The sequence below is a fragment of the Schistocerca cancellata genome, chromosome 5 (assembly GCF_023864275.1).
Source record: "Schistocerca cancellata isolate TAMUIC-IGC-003103 chromosome 5, iqSchCanc2.1, whole genome shotgun sequence".
Lineage (NCBI taxonomy): Eukaryota > Metazoa > Arthropoda > Insecta > Orthoptera > Acrididae > Schistocerca > Schistocerca cancellata.
The window spans coordinates 174,158,449-174,171,635 of record NC_064630.1 but is presented as its reverse complement, the minus strand read 5'-3'; the positions used below and the strand labels follow the sequence as shown (position 1 = coordinate 174,171,635).

The window sequence follows — 13,187 nt, the reverse complement described above, 5'->3', positions numbered from 1 at the left end:
CAAACAAGCTGAGACATCACGAAAGCTGGCCGGCCGCTGTGGTCTAGCGGTTCTAGGCGCTCAGTGCGGAACCGCGCGACTGCTACGGTCGCAGGTTCGAACCCTGCCTCGGGCATGGATGTGTGTGATATCCTTAGGTTAGTTAGGTTTAAGTAGTTCTAAGTTCTAGGGGACTGATGACCACAGATGTTAAGTCCCATAGTGCTCAGAGCCATTTGAACCATTTGAACCACGGAAGCTCCTACAACAACAAAAGCGAACATTAACTCTGTGACACTGTAAGATTCATGGGAAGGGGCTGATATGAATTAGAAAGGCTGTCCCATTAGGATTGCTAGGAAGAATACATCCTGTGTTATTCTGGGGAGCACTACAAAAGATTTCTATAGTGTGTAAAGAGCGAGACTTGGCTGTTATTTAGATAGACATGTGATGTCAATATAACACTGACAACCTTCTAGCTGCGTGTGCAAGGGTCAGCCGCTATGCAAACATCTCGCTACGGTGATCCGCTATGCGAACATCTCGCTGGACCACAGGTAAAAAGGCTACGCTTCATCACGCCGGAAATGGTGCCATGGTAAACATGTGTTTCGACAGGTGTTCCTTAGGTGTCAAGTATGAAAAGGACGCTGCCGCCTCATGCTTGTAGGACCCAGACACCTGTACGTGGCTCACTGTGGCCGCATTATCACTTCGTGAGGCTGCTGGTGCACGCCGACTCCTGGCAGTGTGTGTGGTGGCATTCTGTGCAGTCCAGTGGACAGGGTACGGCGGGTGGTGTGTGCTGTGTAATTATGTGTGTTCCATGACAGTATTCCTTGTGTGATTGGAATAAAAAGAAGGACGAATAGTTCGATTATTTCTTACAAGACCTGCATCTTTCTGAACAGCAGAGAATGATGAGCAAGAGAAATCTAGCCTCTGCAAACTGAATTTTTTATAAACAAACAGAATACCCTTGAATTTCCCTTTGTGAGATTCTTTCTCTCCACCACAGATACGCCAATTTCCAGGTAGTGGAGGGAAGAAGAGGTGGAGAGGGAGCCAATGGGGTGGGGGTGGGGACTGATTTCCTGAAAAATTATTTAAATAAATAAACAAACTTTATTCCATACACTGCCTTGAATCCACCTTGTTTAAATAAACAATATTTCACACAGTATTTAAACTGTTTAAACAATATTCCATGCACTGCAATCAAATTCCCTCCAAATGGCCAATCAACTTAGTCTTTTCCCCGCCAATTTCTGGGAGGGGGTTTACCACAGGAAGGGGTTAATTCATCAATTTAATTAAGTATTCAATCAAAATGATAAGAGTGAGAGGGGCTATTGCAAAAACTCAGACCTGAAAGTGTACCTGTAGCAGTGAGGGGGAGGGGGTGGGTTGGAGGTTCCGTGAGGAGACAGGGGAAGGGGTGGGGGAACAATAGTTAAAGGACCTGTCAATGAAAAGGAAGGATCTTCTTAGCAGAACAATAGGCTAAGGACCCGTCAATCAACGGAGACCAATAGATTTGCCCCAGAGTGCCTACCTGCCCCTGACGTAGGCAACCTGCACTATCAAAATGCACTGGATCCGGCCTTGCCTACTACTGATGTAGTATGAGAGTCTGGTCTCTTTATCTTGTGGTCGGATCCAGGTAAAGCGGCGTCGGGGCTGGCGCCCAGCTAATGTGTTTATTACAAGAACAGAGTACTTTGTGAGATGGGACGACGAATTTCTCCGTATGTCACGTTTCTTAGATGCCGCAGCGGCTCGCCAAAACGGTGCCCACTAATTCGTTTTATGGACGAGACGGAGCTTGTTCTCACCAGGAAGCTTTCATCATCTTGTAAAATGCGCTGGGGGTTGCCTGCAGGACCTTCAGGTATTGTGTGCTGTTTTTTCGGAGAACAGAACGTATACTGCACTGCAGTGATTGGTTGAGAAAGATCGAGTCTCCTTGCTAGAAAACATGATTGGCACGGAAACCACTGCTGGGCCATGATAGGTTTATTCAAGAACATCGGGGGGACCGCCGTTTTTTGGAAGGTTTTGAGCAATCGTAGAGGCTAATACTGGCTTCTCGACCACCGCGGAGTACAGTCGCTACAGCTCTTCCGTTTCTATCGACAGAGCAGTTAGTTGTAAACACGTCGGGGCAGCCGGGCGAAACTATATTTTCGCGGACGTGAGACAATCACCGGCGGACGTGGGGTCATCTCCCGCAGTACGAGGCGTCGCTCTTTTATCGGCTGTATCGGTAACGTTGCGCATCTTCGACAAATTCAGAAGCCTATCAATAGTTTTCACGGCCATCTTTTTGTTATAGCAGCCTTGTACTCGCAGTAGTCACTCCCAGTGTCCATTGCACGCTTAATTATATTTTGACGCGAGAGACCAATCAGTGGAACGATACAGCAGAGTGTGCTTGCCTGGATTGTGCATCCTTCCTCTCACAGTAGCCAGTTTCCTCTACACGTAAATTCCAGTTAGGTTCCGCAAGTCTATTTCCAACTAACCAGAGTTCGTGTTAATGAAATGTTATACAGTTGAAGCTTCTGTTTATATGTTTGTTCTCTATTGAACTTGTTATTAGTTAGTAAATCTCTCTGTGATACTGCAGGTCCTTGTTATTAATTTTTCAACGACACCCATTCTCATTCCCTGCGATGTCATTCATTTTGTTGTGGGTTGGAAGGCATTAAATTATTTTTATGTCGAGTTAGTGAACTCATTAGGTGATCCACACAATGCATGAATGTCAGATTTCCTTGCGCTATTGATAAACGTGGCCCCTCTTGGGTGGGTCGTTTGGCAGATGGAGAACTGCCGCCACTAGAGGCTAGCTTGCAATGCTTCATCGTCTGTGACGATGTTCGGCTATAAAGTATCACGATCAGCCTTGTAACGCCCAAGCAATTCCGCACGGATAGTCCTTTGTTGCTTTTCATGGTCTACTGTCAGGCGGCAAGAAACCCAGAGAGAACACATCTTTGAGTACATCAACTGGTCGATGAGTTTTACAGCATTAACAGAGACGTCAAAATGAGCAGCGAGGTGTCGATTGTGATCCGTCGATCACCTCGAGTGAGAGTGTCCGCACGTTCCAACATTGCAGGAGCCAGTTACGTGCGGCCAGCCGGCACGCGGAAGATCGGACAGGTTTGCACGACCTTGTTGCGTTGTCGGACGCCTCGCCCAATGACTCGCCGTGCTGTTCTTCACTTCCAGGTCTCCGTAGTAGACATTCCGCAAGCGGCAATGAATATCTGTAATACTCTGGTTTTTCTCTTAAAAAAAAAATAAATAACAGCTCCGTTACAGACACTATTTTGCAGGCTACGTGTAGCGCCTCCACCAATCGGAACTTCTTAAAACTGTAGTGACTGAAGCGGTGTCCCACAGCAAATTTCACATTTTTTCAACCGAAACTGGCCGAGAAAAAAATGTGCTGCATTACTTATTCAACGCCCCTCGTATAAATGAAACTGAATTTTTGTTTGACGGCCACTTCTCCCAATAAGTTTAGAAATTCTAAAGGAATGATCTCTATGGTATCCCCTTATTTGATGGCAATTCTTATAAAGCTCTGTTAAACTCTGACTCTAATACTGGATCCTCCGCGTCTTCCACAACGACTACCATTTCTTCTTCTATTAAGTCATCACACAGTTCCTCCCACTCGTGGAGCCATCAATGTACTCTTTCCACCTATCTCTCTTCTGCGTTTGTGTAAATCAGTGAAGGTGGCTTTCCTATATATTGAATCAGTTCTTAAGACAATAATTTATTTAGCCTATCTCGTGCTGTCGTTTCGCCGTAGCTTGCATTGCTTCCTATTTATTTCATTCTTATTTGATTTGTATCATTTTACTTCTTTATTTTCCTTAACATTTCTGTACTTCCTTCTTCCACTGGAAACCTAAGGTTTCTTCGCCTTATCTGTATTTGTTTGTCGAGCATCTCTGATTGCATTTTTTCTTAGAAATGTCCGTTCCTCTTCAACTGAATTGTCTAGTCTGGCACTCACTATCGCAGTATCTACAACCCTACAGAACTTCATACGTACATAGTCATTTCCCAGTATTTCAGTACTCCCTGATTTCCACACTGATCATTCCGGACAACTCTCTTAAACCTCAGTCTACCAAAATAAATGATTTCGGAATTTCTGATTGACCATGCTGTACTCCATCTGGAGTCTTCCCGTGTCTCTCGGCCTTTCCCAAGTATACCACCTCCTCTTGTGATTTTTGAACAGTGTATTCGCTATCACTGGCTGGAATCTACAGCAGAATCAATTACTTTGTCCTCTCTCATTACTACTAGTAACCCCACGTTTTCCCTTAACTCCGCCTTCTATTGCTTTACGTACCACAGCGTTCACTCCCTCGTGAGATTAGATTTCCATGTCCCTTTACGTGCTGAATTACCCGTTCACTATCCTTGTATACTGTCTCTATCTCTTAGTCTTTTCCTTATGACGTTGGTGTGTTTACACGAATTAGTTTTAATGGGGTAGGTCTGCTATCGATTCTGATGAGAACAATTTTATTAACGAATTATTCAAAGTAACTAACTCTCTGACCTACCTGTCTATTCATGATGAATCCCACTCAGATATACCATTTTCTGTTGCTGTTGATATTACCCTTTCTTACCATTTCATTCACTGACCCGCCACCGTGTCTAGACTGAGCCTTTGCAAATCCCTTTTCAGATCTTCTAGCTTCCCTATCACACTCATACTTCCGACAAAGCCGTTGGCAGAACTAGGGTGGCCCTTATAACGGACGTGTCAGGCAGCCATGGCTGATGATTATAACTCAAAATTTACGCAATGCCTGGATTCGAATCTGGGACCCAGGACATAATGATTACTAGTCAAAGACGCTATCGCTAACCGACGGTGTCTACCTGTAGAGTTTTGTGCGGTTCTTCGTTTCCGGCAGCAGCGAAAATTTTGCAGCTGCGTCAAGGCATTGTAGGTGACTTCTTTATCTGTGTAATCACTATGGACGAGTGCTGGGTGTATCTTTATCACCCCGAGACAAAGGATCAAACTAAGTAGTGGAAAAATGTGGATTCACCACCGCCAAAAAAGCGAAAGACTCAACCATCACTGAGGAGGTTATAGAAGTGTCACGGGTAGTTTTCCGAGGATACCTACTGGTTCTATGAAAACTAGACTGAACAGTTACCAGTGCTGATTCTTTAGGCTACCAAATATTTGCCCCAACCAGCTTCTCCTCCTCCTCCCGTCCTCCACATTCTCCTGGGCGAGACACACAACGACAAGATATCACAGTGTAGGTGATTTTCAAGGTGGAACGTTTCTTGAACAGCTAACATTAACACTTCTATAACCTAGGTCTTCGCCAGTTCATCCACCATCAGAAAAATAGTGCCGCGGTAGGGCTGAATACGCGCAGATCGACTCTGGTAGTAGTTTTTTTTTCTTTTTTTTCCTTTTCTTTAGAGGTAGTATTACGACACTCCTGCAGCGCGCGCTTGTTCCTTGCTGTTAGTTTTTAAAGAAAAAATCTCTCGTTTCTTGTTACAGCGCTGATCTCCTGTGATACAGAGACACTAAAGAATGCGGTGCGTGCGTTCAAACAAATATACCTTGTATATACACTGCGCAATATAATTGATCACCTTTTCGAAACCCCGCAATCGCCTCCAATTGCGGCGCGTAAGTTTCAGATTTGCCTCAAAGTTGCTTACAGCCTTCCCCTCTAATGATGCAAAAGTGTGACGCCTGCAACGTCACTACCGGGCTCGGCGATGCTTCAAGCAGCAAGGTGTCAACACATGCGGAAAAAGAAAAAGGCCACAGCTCAGAAGTTTGGATGAGCTGTTAGGTGAGTTAAGGATGTCATATTCGTACAAAATTTGCCACAATGTTGCCCAACACGACCTTCCACGTGTCACACAATGGGAGGGTAGTCACAGTCTCTCTTACCCCCACATTTAACCCTTTCTTTTGATGCTTCTGCGATGGAGATCAGAACCGCGACGCCCAACGTTGAAATGACGGGGTTTTCTTGTGTGTGGCCAAGGAAAATATTTCAGACATACCGCCACTCGGAATCTACACCAAAAAGCCTAAGTCGGCGCCGTAAAAGGAGTTAATGAAATTACCCCTTTCCGTGGGGCGTTAGGCTGCCCCTTCGACATTTCTTAGGTGGATGTGCCCGCCTTCCGGCACTAGAACAACTGTGAGGCTGAGTGGTTCTCGAAGTTTCTATTACAGCTTCATTTATAAACGCGCTCTAGAAAGGTGCCCTTGTGGCACCGAACATGCTGCCGAACTGGAGGGTCTTAGAGTGACCCTTTGCCGTTTTACTCACGCGCATATTGATGTTGCACCTCCCCACCCTGTGATCACGCCACAGGAGGGAGTGATATGGGTGGATGAAAAAGCACTAACACTCTTTGCTGCTGCAAATCGCATTCAGATTTCGTCGAACAGTCCCTAGTGGTATACCAGAGCAAAAATTGTGGCCGCACTACACTCTTAGGGGGTGTGATCAGGTTCAGGGGGGTTGCAGCTCCACGATATCCTGAGAGAAGGGATGAAACGTCCACGCGATGCAAGGAGTGTGGAACGGAACGTTGTCTAAAATTTCGCCCTGTCATTCATCGTTTTCGAATGCGAAATATGTGGGAATCAACGTTCCAAGGAAAGTAGTGATTTCATTGACGCCCTTCACGTCATCACATGAGGACTCTTCGTGCCGATTCCGAGCGACGGTGTGTCTGAAATATTTTCCTCGGCCACGCACAAGAAAACCGCATCATTTTAACACAGGGTATCGCAGTTCTGACCTCCATCGCAGAGGCGTGAAAAGAAGGGATGAAATGGGGGCAAGACGGAGTGTGACTATCTTCTCATCGCGTCACAAGTCCATCGTGGCTTTGGTCAGCATTGCGGCGAAACTTGGTGCCACTATTCCACCTTAGGCCTCACATGAACTTCTGAGCTCTGGACTTACTTCCTTGTGTGTGTACACCTTGATGTTTGAAGCATCACCGACCCCGAGGGTGACGTTGCAGGACGCCACGGTTGTGCATCGCTACGAAGTTACAGATAACTTTGGGGCAAATTTCAAACTTATACATCGTAGTGGGAGACAATTACGGGGTTTCGGAAAAGTGGTCCTTTAATTTGTTGCGCAGTATACATCTCTGTACATTCATTTCTGCTTGGAAACGCCTTCGTCGTACATATACGTAGGTATCATGAGAATGTTTCCTCACTCTAACGGAATACGACAGAACATTTCGATGTCTGTATAAAGTACGCTCCACCACGCATCGCAGACTGTTTCGTGGCGTACATATGTTCGTGAAAATGTAGAAATGAAGATCTCAGCTTATCTAACGATATAGCCTTCTGTCAGTTTATATTCTGAAAGGTTAATTGTTTTTATTAATTTTCTTACTGTCCTCTTTTTTCGAACTGAAGAATGACAGCCACCACGTCGAGTTATAAGTGACAAACCTGGACATCCGCCGCCAAGTGACCATGGTCGTCCGCCGCTCGTGGTCTCGCGGTAGCGTTCTCGCTTCCCGAGCACGGGGTCCCGGGTTCGATTCCCGGCGGGGTCAGGGATTTCCACCTGCCTCGAGATGACTGGGTGTTTGTGTTGTCCTTATCATTTCATCATCATCCAGGAAAGTGGCGAAATTGGACTGAGTAAAGGTTGGGAAATTGTACGGGCGCTGATAACCACGCAGTTGAGCGCCCCACAAACCAAACATCATCATCTCAAGTGACCATGGAACGAGTCCATTCAAAACTAATCACCTCACGCGGTAAGACGTTTATCCCACTGGTAGACGAGATGATCAATGCCCGTTCCGTTTTGCGCGGTCGACCGCTGACGGATCCACAACTGCACCCACTCTTGCACTTCGTCGTCCGGCTGAAATCGATATCCACGTATATCTTTCTTCACGTCGCCAAAGATGTAAAAATCACACGGTGATAGATCCGGGCTTCACAGAGGATAGGTGTTGCAGCGTTTCCCAATCAAGCTGCCGAAGCGTAATGGAAAAGATCGTATGGCATTGTTGGCCGGGAGGCCCCATGCGGGGGAGTTCGGCCGCCGTATTGCAAGTCCTTTTTAGTTGATGCCACTTCGGCGACTTGCGGGTCATTGATGATGAAAATGATGACGAAGGACACAGAACACCCAGTCCCCTGCCGGGAATCGAACCCGGGCCCCCAGCGTGGTAGGCGGAAACGCTACCGCTACGCTACAGAGGCGGACGATGAAGCCTAGCTTTCATCTGATTAGGGGACGGGCATTACCGTGCAATAGGATGATCCAGTCCGGCAGCATTCCTGGGCGTTCTGACTTTATGGTGCGTCACAGTGTCTGCAAAGTGTCTTGATAGTGCTGCACACTGATTGTGTTTCCATGCTTGACAAACTTGACGACCATAGCCTCCCGGCAGTCGAAGAAGCAGCCAAGATCAGAGACTGCGTGCCAAAGATAACGCCACAGTCATTCTGGTGGACACTGACGCCACGATGTATGCAGCGGATATTGTATTACAAGCGCGACTGTACTTGAGTCGACTTTCTTACGGTGTGATAACGTCTGCATAACTGATGTTTTGCTTCTTGTGCAGCTATTATTTTATTTTTATCTTTGAATCCCCTCCTCAACCGTGAAATGCATGTCCTAGTTGCGGCATATCTTTGGCCCCGAATCGTATTTTATCGCTCGTGTGTCTCGTATACAGAGTCTCCATAATTAAACATCCAGTTCCAAAACGCTATAGAAAGAGAATCACTACTCAGAGTTACGTCTTATTTGAACAGCATTTTATTGAGGCGGGGGAAACGTCTCGGAACAGAAATAAGTAACGAAAATTTGGTCAGTTGATGGCGCTGTCAGAATATGAACATAAACAGATGCGCAGAACACGGCTGTTCATCAGTTTGCGTCCAGCATGACTGTAAACACGAAGCATCGCGCGCTGGTGGTAAAGGTCTTCTACAAGAACGGTGACTGTGCGCCACTAGCCCTGCAGAATGTCCGGACACTGAGGGGTGTGAAAAAACGCACTGGTCTAATGTCTGCTAAGTGTTTGGAGAAAACGATTACATAATTCGAAAAGACAAGTTCTTTTGAAGTGCAATGTGTCAGAGGGGGGAAAGCAGTTGATCCGACGTCTGTCGAAGATGTGGCCACAGCATTTCAGGATGGGTCGAGCGGTGTATGGAAACAAAGTGCACGGGAAATTGCCCGAACGTTGGACATTCCTGTGAGCACGGTGCATAAAATCCTCCGAAACGTCCTGCATTGTTATCCACACAAAATCGCATATGTTCAATAGTTGCTTCCTCTTGACCTGCCAGCAAGACAAACGTTCGCTCAGGAATATCTTGCTCGCATGGAGCCCATTTCTATCTCCAACTATATCTCACTCAATACGCAAAATTGCAGAACACGGGCAACGGAAAATACGCACGCCCATCAACTGGTACTTCATTCTGCAAAGGTGATTGTGCGATGCGGATTTTCGGCATCGTTTATGGTGACGGCGTTTTTTCGAGGAGAAGAGTCCTATGGGTCCTGTTACTTGTACCGCCACTGGTAAATACTGTGGAATTCCTTTGCGCACCAAAGTCATTCCAACCCTTCAGCAGCGTGGTTATATGGGTAGGATCATTTTTATGTAAGATGGTGGTTCTCCGCACATTGCACAGACAGTGAAGCGCCTGCTGCAGAGGCATTTCGAAAATGCTAGAATTATCAGCCATCATTTCCCTACAGCCTGGCGGTCCGTATCACCTGATCTTCATCCGTTTGACTTCCGACAGTGGGATTATCTGAAAGGTGTCGCGTTCAGTGCTCCAATTACGAACGTAGTTTAACTGATGGCACGCACTGCGCAACGAATTCTGAACGTAAACACCGAGACACTCGATCTGTTGTGGAACATGCTGTTTCTCCATTTCAGCTTCTGGCAGAAAGTGGTGGACAACATATTGAACATGTCTTGCGCCAGTTTCACGACATTTAGAAACCCATATCATTTTGCTTTTGATGCGGTTTTTGGCCTCAGGACAGTTAAAAACTGATTTTTCCCTTCAGATGTGGCACTAGCTTGCTGTGATGGATGGCTTTACCCAAGTAACAGCGCCACAACTGTTGACTGCCGAATCTGCGCAGTCATGCACTTTGAGCAATAAGGATGGTGTAATATGCAGTTCACACTATAGCCATCGTATTACGATTCATCTGTCGCTTTAGCCGAACCTATATAAGTTAAGACGCTTGGAGTCCCATGTATTGGTAAAATTTTCGTATAGGTTTTTTGTTGCATAACGTTTCCTCTTGCGTCAATAAGCTGTTCAGATTTGAAGTCATTCTGAGCAGTGGTTCTCTTTCTACACCGTTTTGAAACTGGAACGTTAATTATGGTCAGCCTGTATTTCTGTAATAGTTCTTGGCCAAGCTGCAACTCATAAATAATTTACGCGTCGAGTGATGCGCGTGTGGTGCAACAACGTAACATCGCTTCTACCAGGTCAAAGTCGATAGATTACTCCACAAACCAAGGCGGCAGTGTGGAAAAAACGCAGCATAAGTACAATTTCAATTTTATAATACGCTGAATATTAAGTCTGAGATGATGCGTTGCCTGTTTAGACGAAAATAAATACTATTTTTTCTTGACTATGAAGTTATTTCACATGTTGCATTCGACGAATGACTTAACGAAAGCGTAAAGCGAAATGGTAACTTCCTTGAGCTTCCAGAACCTTGCATGGTTATTTTAAATAGCAGCATTTAGAACATCCGTACTCCTATTGCCAGTAATTATATTGTTTCCAAAATTATTTCCCGGTAGTACTTCACTAGTAACTAAATTATATGTGCTCTAAGATTTGTTTTCTTTTATGCATTTTTGTACGATGCTTGTCAGAAAAGTTCAAGCAATTTAGTACTGATTTTATTTCTAGAGGTGTTAGTCGCGCAGTTGCTCGCTGATGAAGCTATGGTGGGAACTATAAAGAAATTTATAACGAATTTTCCACAAAACCCAACCTGGTATGAAGGCAAGTTTAACCGGAACTAACTTCCAGAATGAGATTTTCACTCTGCAGCGGAGTGTGCGCTGATATGAAACTTCCTGGCAGATTAAAACTGTGTGCCGGATCTCTGCCTTTCGCGGGCAAGTAACCTACCAATTGAGCTACCCAAGCAGGACTCACGGCCTGTCCTCATAGCTTCAATTCTGCCAGAACTAACTTTTGTACGCCATTAAATTTATTTATTAATCAAAATTTATGATTTTTTTAAGTATGTATACGTTTTATATTACACTGCGCAGTGCGATATTTAGCACTACCTGCTTCGGAACTCTAATAGCCTAACTGAAGTAGTCGCGCTGCAGTTGGAGAATGCTGTGACGGGCCATTTATCAGCATGCGTGCGTCTTGTCCTATGTTCATAACAGTGGGAGAGTATTCCCATTGTATAACCGCGTTACCCCGCCTCCCCCCTCCCATTATAATGGTCGCTGCTGTTATATAGATTTACTGGTGACCTTTATATGCCAGAAAATACGACATCGTTTGTTTAACCCTTCATCTACCAGCAACTACGAATATTTTGTTGAGTTATATAGTTAAAGTAATCGTCATGATCGTGATGGTGATGATCATCATCATCAACTTCACACCCAGTGATGGAAAAATGTCTCCTGTTACACTTTTAAATGTAGGACTTCTCTCCTTGTATTCCGTTGTAATCTGCCCATTTTCCATTGAGTCGTCGTTTCGGTCACTTCTCGTCTCTTGGAATCTAGCAAAAAACGTTCTTGGTCTGTCTAGCGTTAGTTTTACATTCGCTGGTTGCGTGTTCTGCTCACCTACATTTGTCTTTCATTAGAGAAACAATTACTCTTCCACTCCAGGCTATTTCCCAACTCTTTTGTTTGTTTTCATGTATTTTCTAGTAATTGCGAAAATAAATCTCTCCAACCTATCATTTCTAAATGCTTTTCGCATCAGAAGTCCACGTATTAATGCCATTAGGTCCAAACTGCTAATACGAATTTATTGCAAACTTTCTTTTCCACACATATGAGAAGATTAATTTTGGAAACTCGACTTAAATTTACCAAAATGAACTCAAAGCCATATTTACTCAACTGTTTGTTTCTTGTCCTATCCAACCAGTCGTCGTCTTTAGCTACTGAAAATATGAAGCTCGTCAACTGTTTCTAAGACTTCGTTTATTATAATGATAGTTTTTAGATTTACTTATAAACTTGCCCCATTAATTTCTTCCATTCACAGAGCCAAACAGTACAGTGTCAACAGCAAAACTCAAACCTTTCAGATATGATCCAGTAACACATATACCTTCCCACTGTAAAGATCTCAAAACTCCCACTAGAACAAATGACATTAATGTTTTACAAAAACATTTGTCAGTGGTCCTACTGAGCTAAACAAAAAACTGGAATTTAAATTTCAAAACACTTAACTTTTCCTTTTTCTACATCCGTTATTTTGAAAGTTTTTCTTTTCAGTACTAATGCTATTTGTATTTATGATACAATAAAGGCATTATTAATAGCAAACAAACAATCGATAGCATATGAGGTGGTACTTTCATTTCCTGAAGAAAATACAATTTCGCACTTACACAGTTTCCCAGAAACACTCCTCATTTCTCTTCCTGAAAAGACATCTTTTTTCGACACATAACCTCAGAGGAAAACACAGCAAAGGAAAAGAAACTCACTTCATATTAATTACAACGTAAAAGTACTTATACATGTACCTGAAGATAGGAGCATGCTGCGGAAACGTGTCGTGCTAACAACATATCAGTAACATGTGACTGTAGCAGCATATATTATTTTACAAAAACTGTTAATTACGTCAGCCAGCACGAAAGGAAGTTGATGCGCAACACGGTCAGGGCAGCAAGCTTCGGTGCGAGTGCCCACTGTAGCAAGATCAGACGGCACCACAGCATCAGGGGAGAGTTTTACAAAGGCCAATAGAAATATAAAGATATAAAATTACGAAAAGCCGAAGTATCGGGAAAAATGTATCGAATTTAACGATATATCGACAGTATGTAATATCCATGTACGAATATCGATATTACTTCTCCAAAACATCTCTTTTCCGATATATCGCTGTAGTATTATCGTCC

The 13,187-nt window shown here is 44.3% G+C and overlaps 1 protein-coding gene and 1 non-coding gene across 8 annotated transcripts in view; both read right to left on the bottom strand.

The window, feature by feature from the left end:
* LOC126189035 (protein bric-a-brac 1-like) overlaps window positions 1-13,187 on the bottom strand; it is a 1,796,149-nt gene that overhangs the window by 1,400,429 nt on the left and 382,533 nt on the right. The window lies entirely within an intron of this gene.
* On the bottom strand, window positions 8,192-8,263 carry Trnag-acc (transfer RNA glycine (anticodon ACC)). The gene has a single exon. It is a non-coding gene; the product is annotated as a tRNA-Gly (tRNA).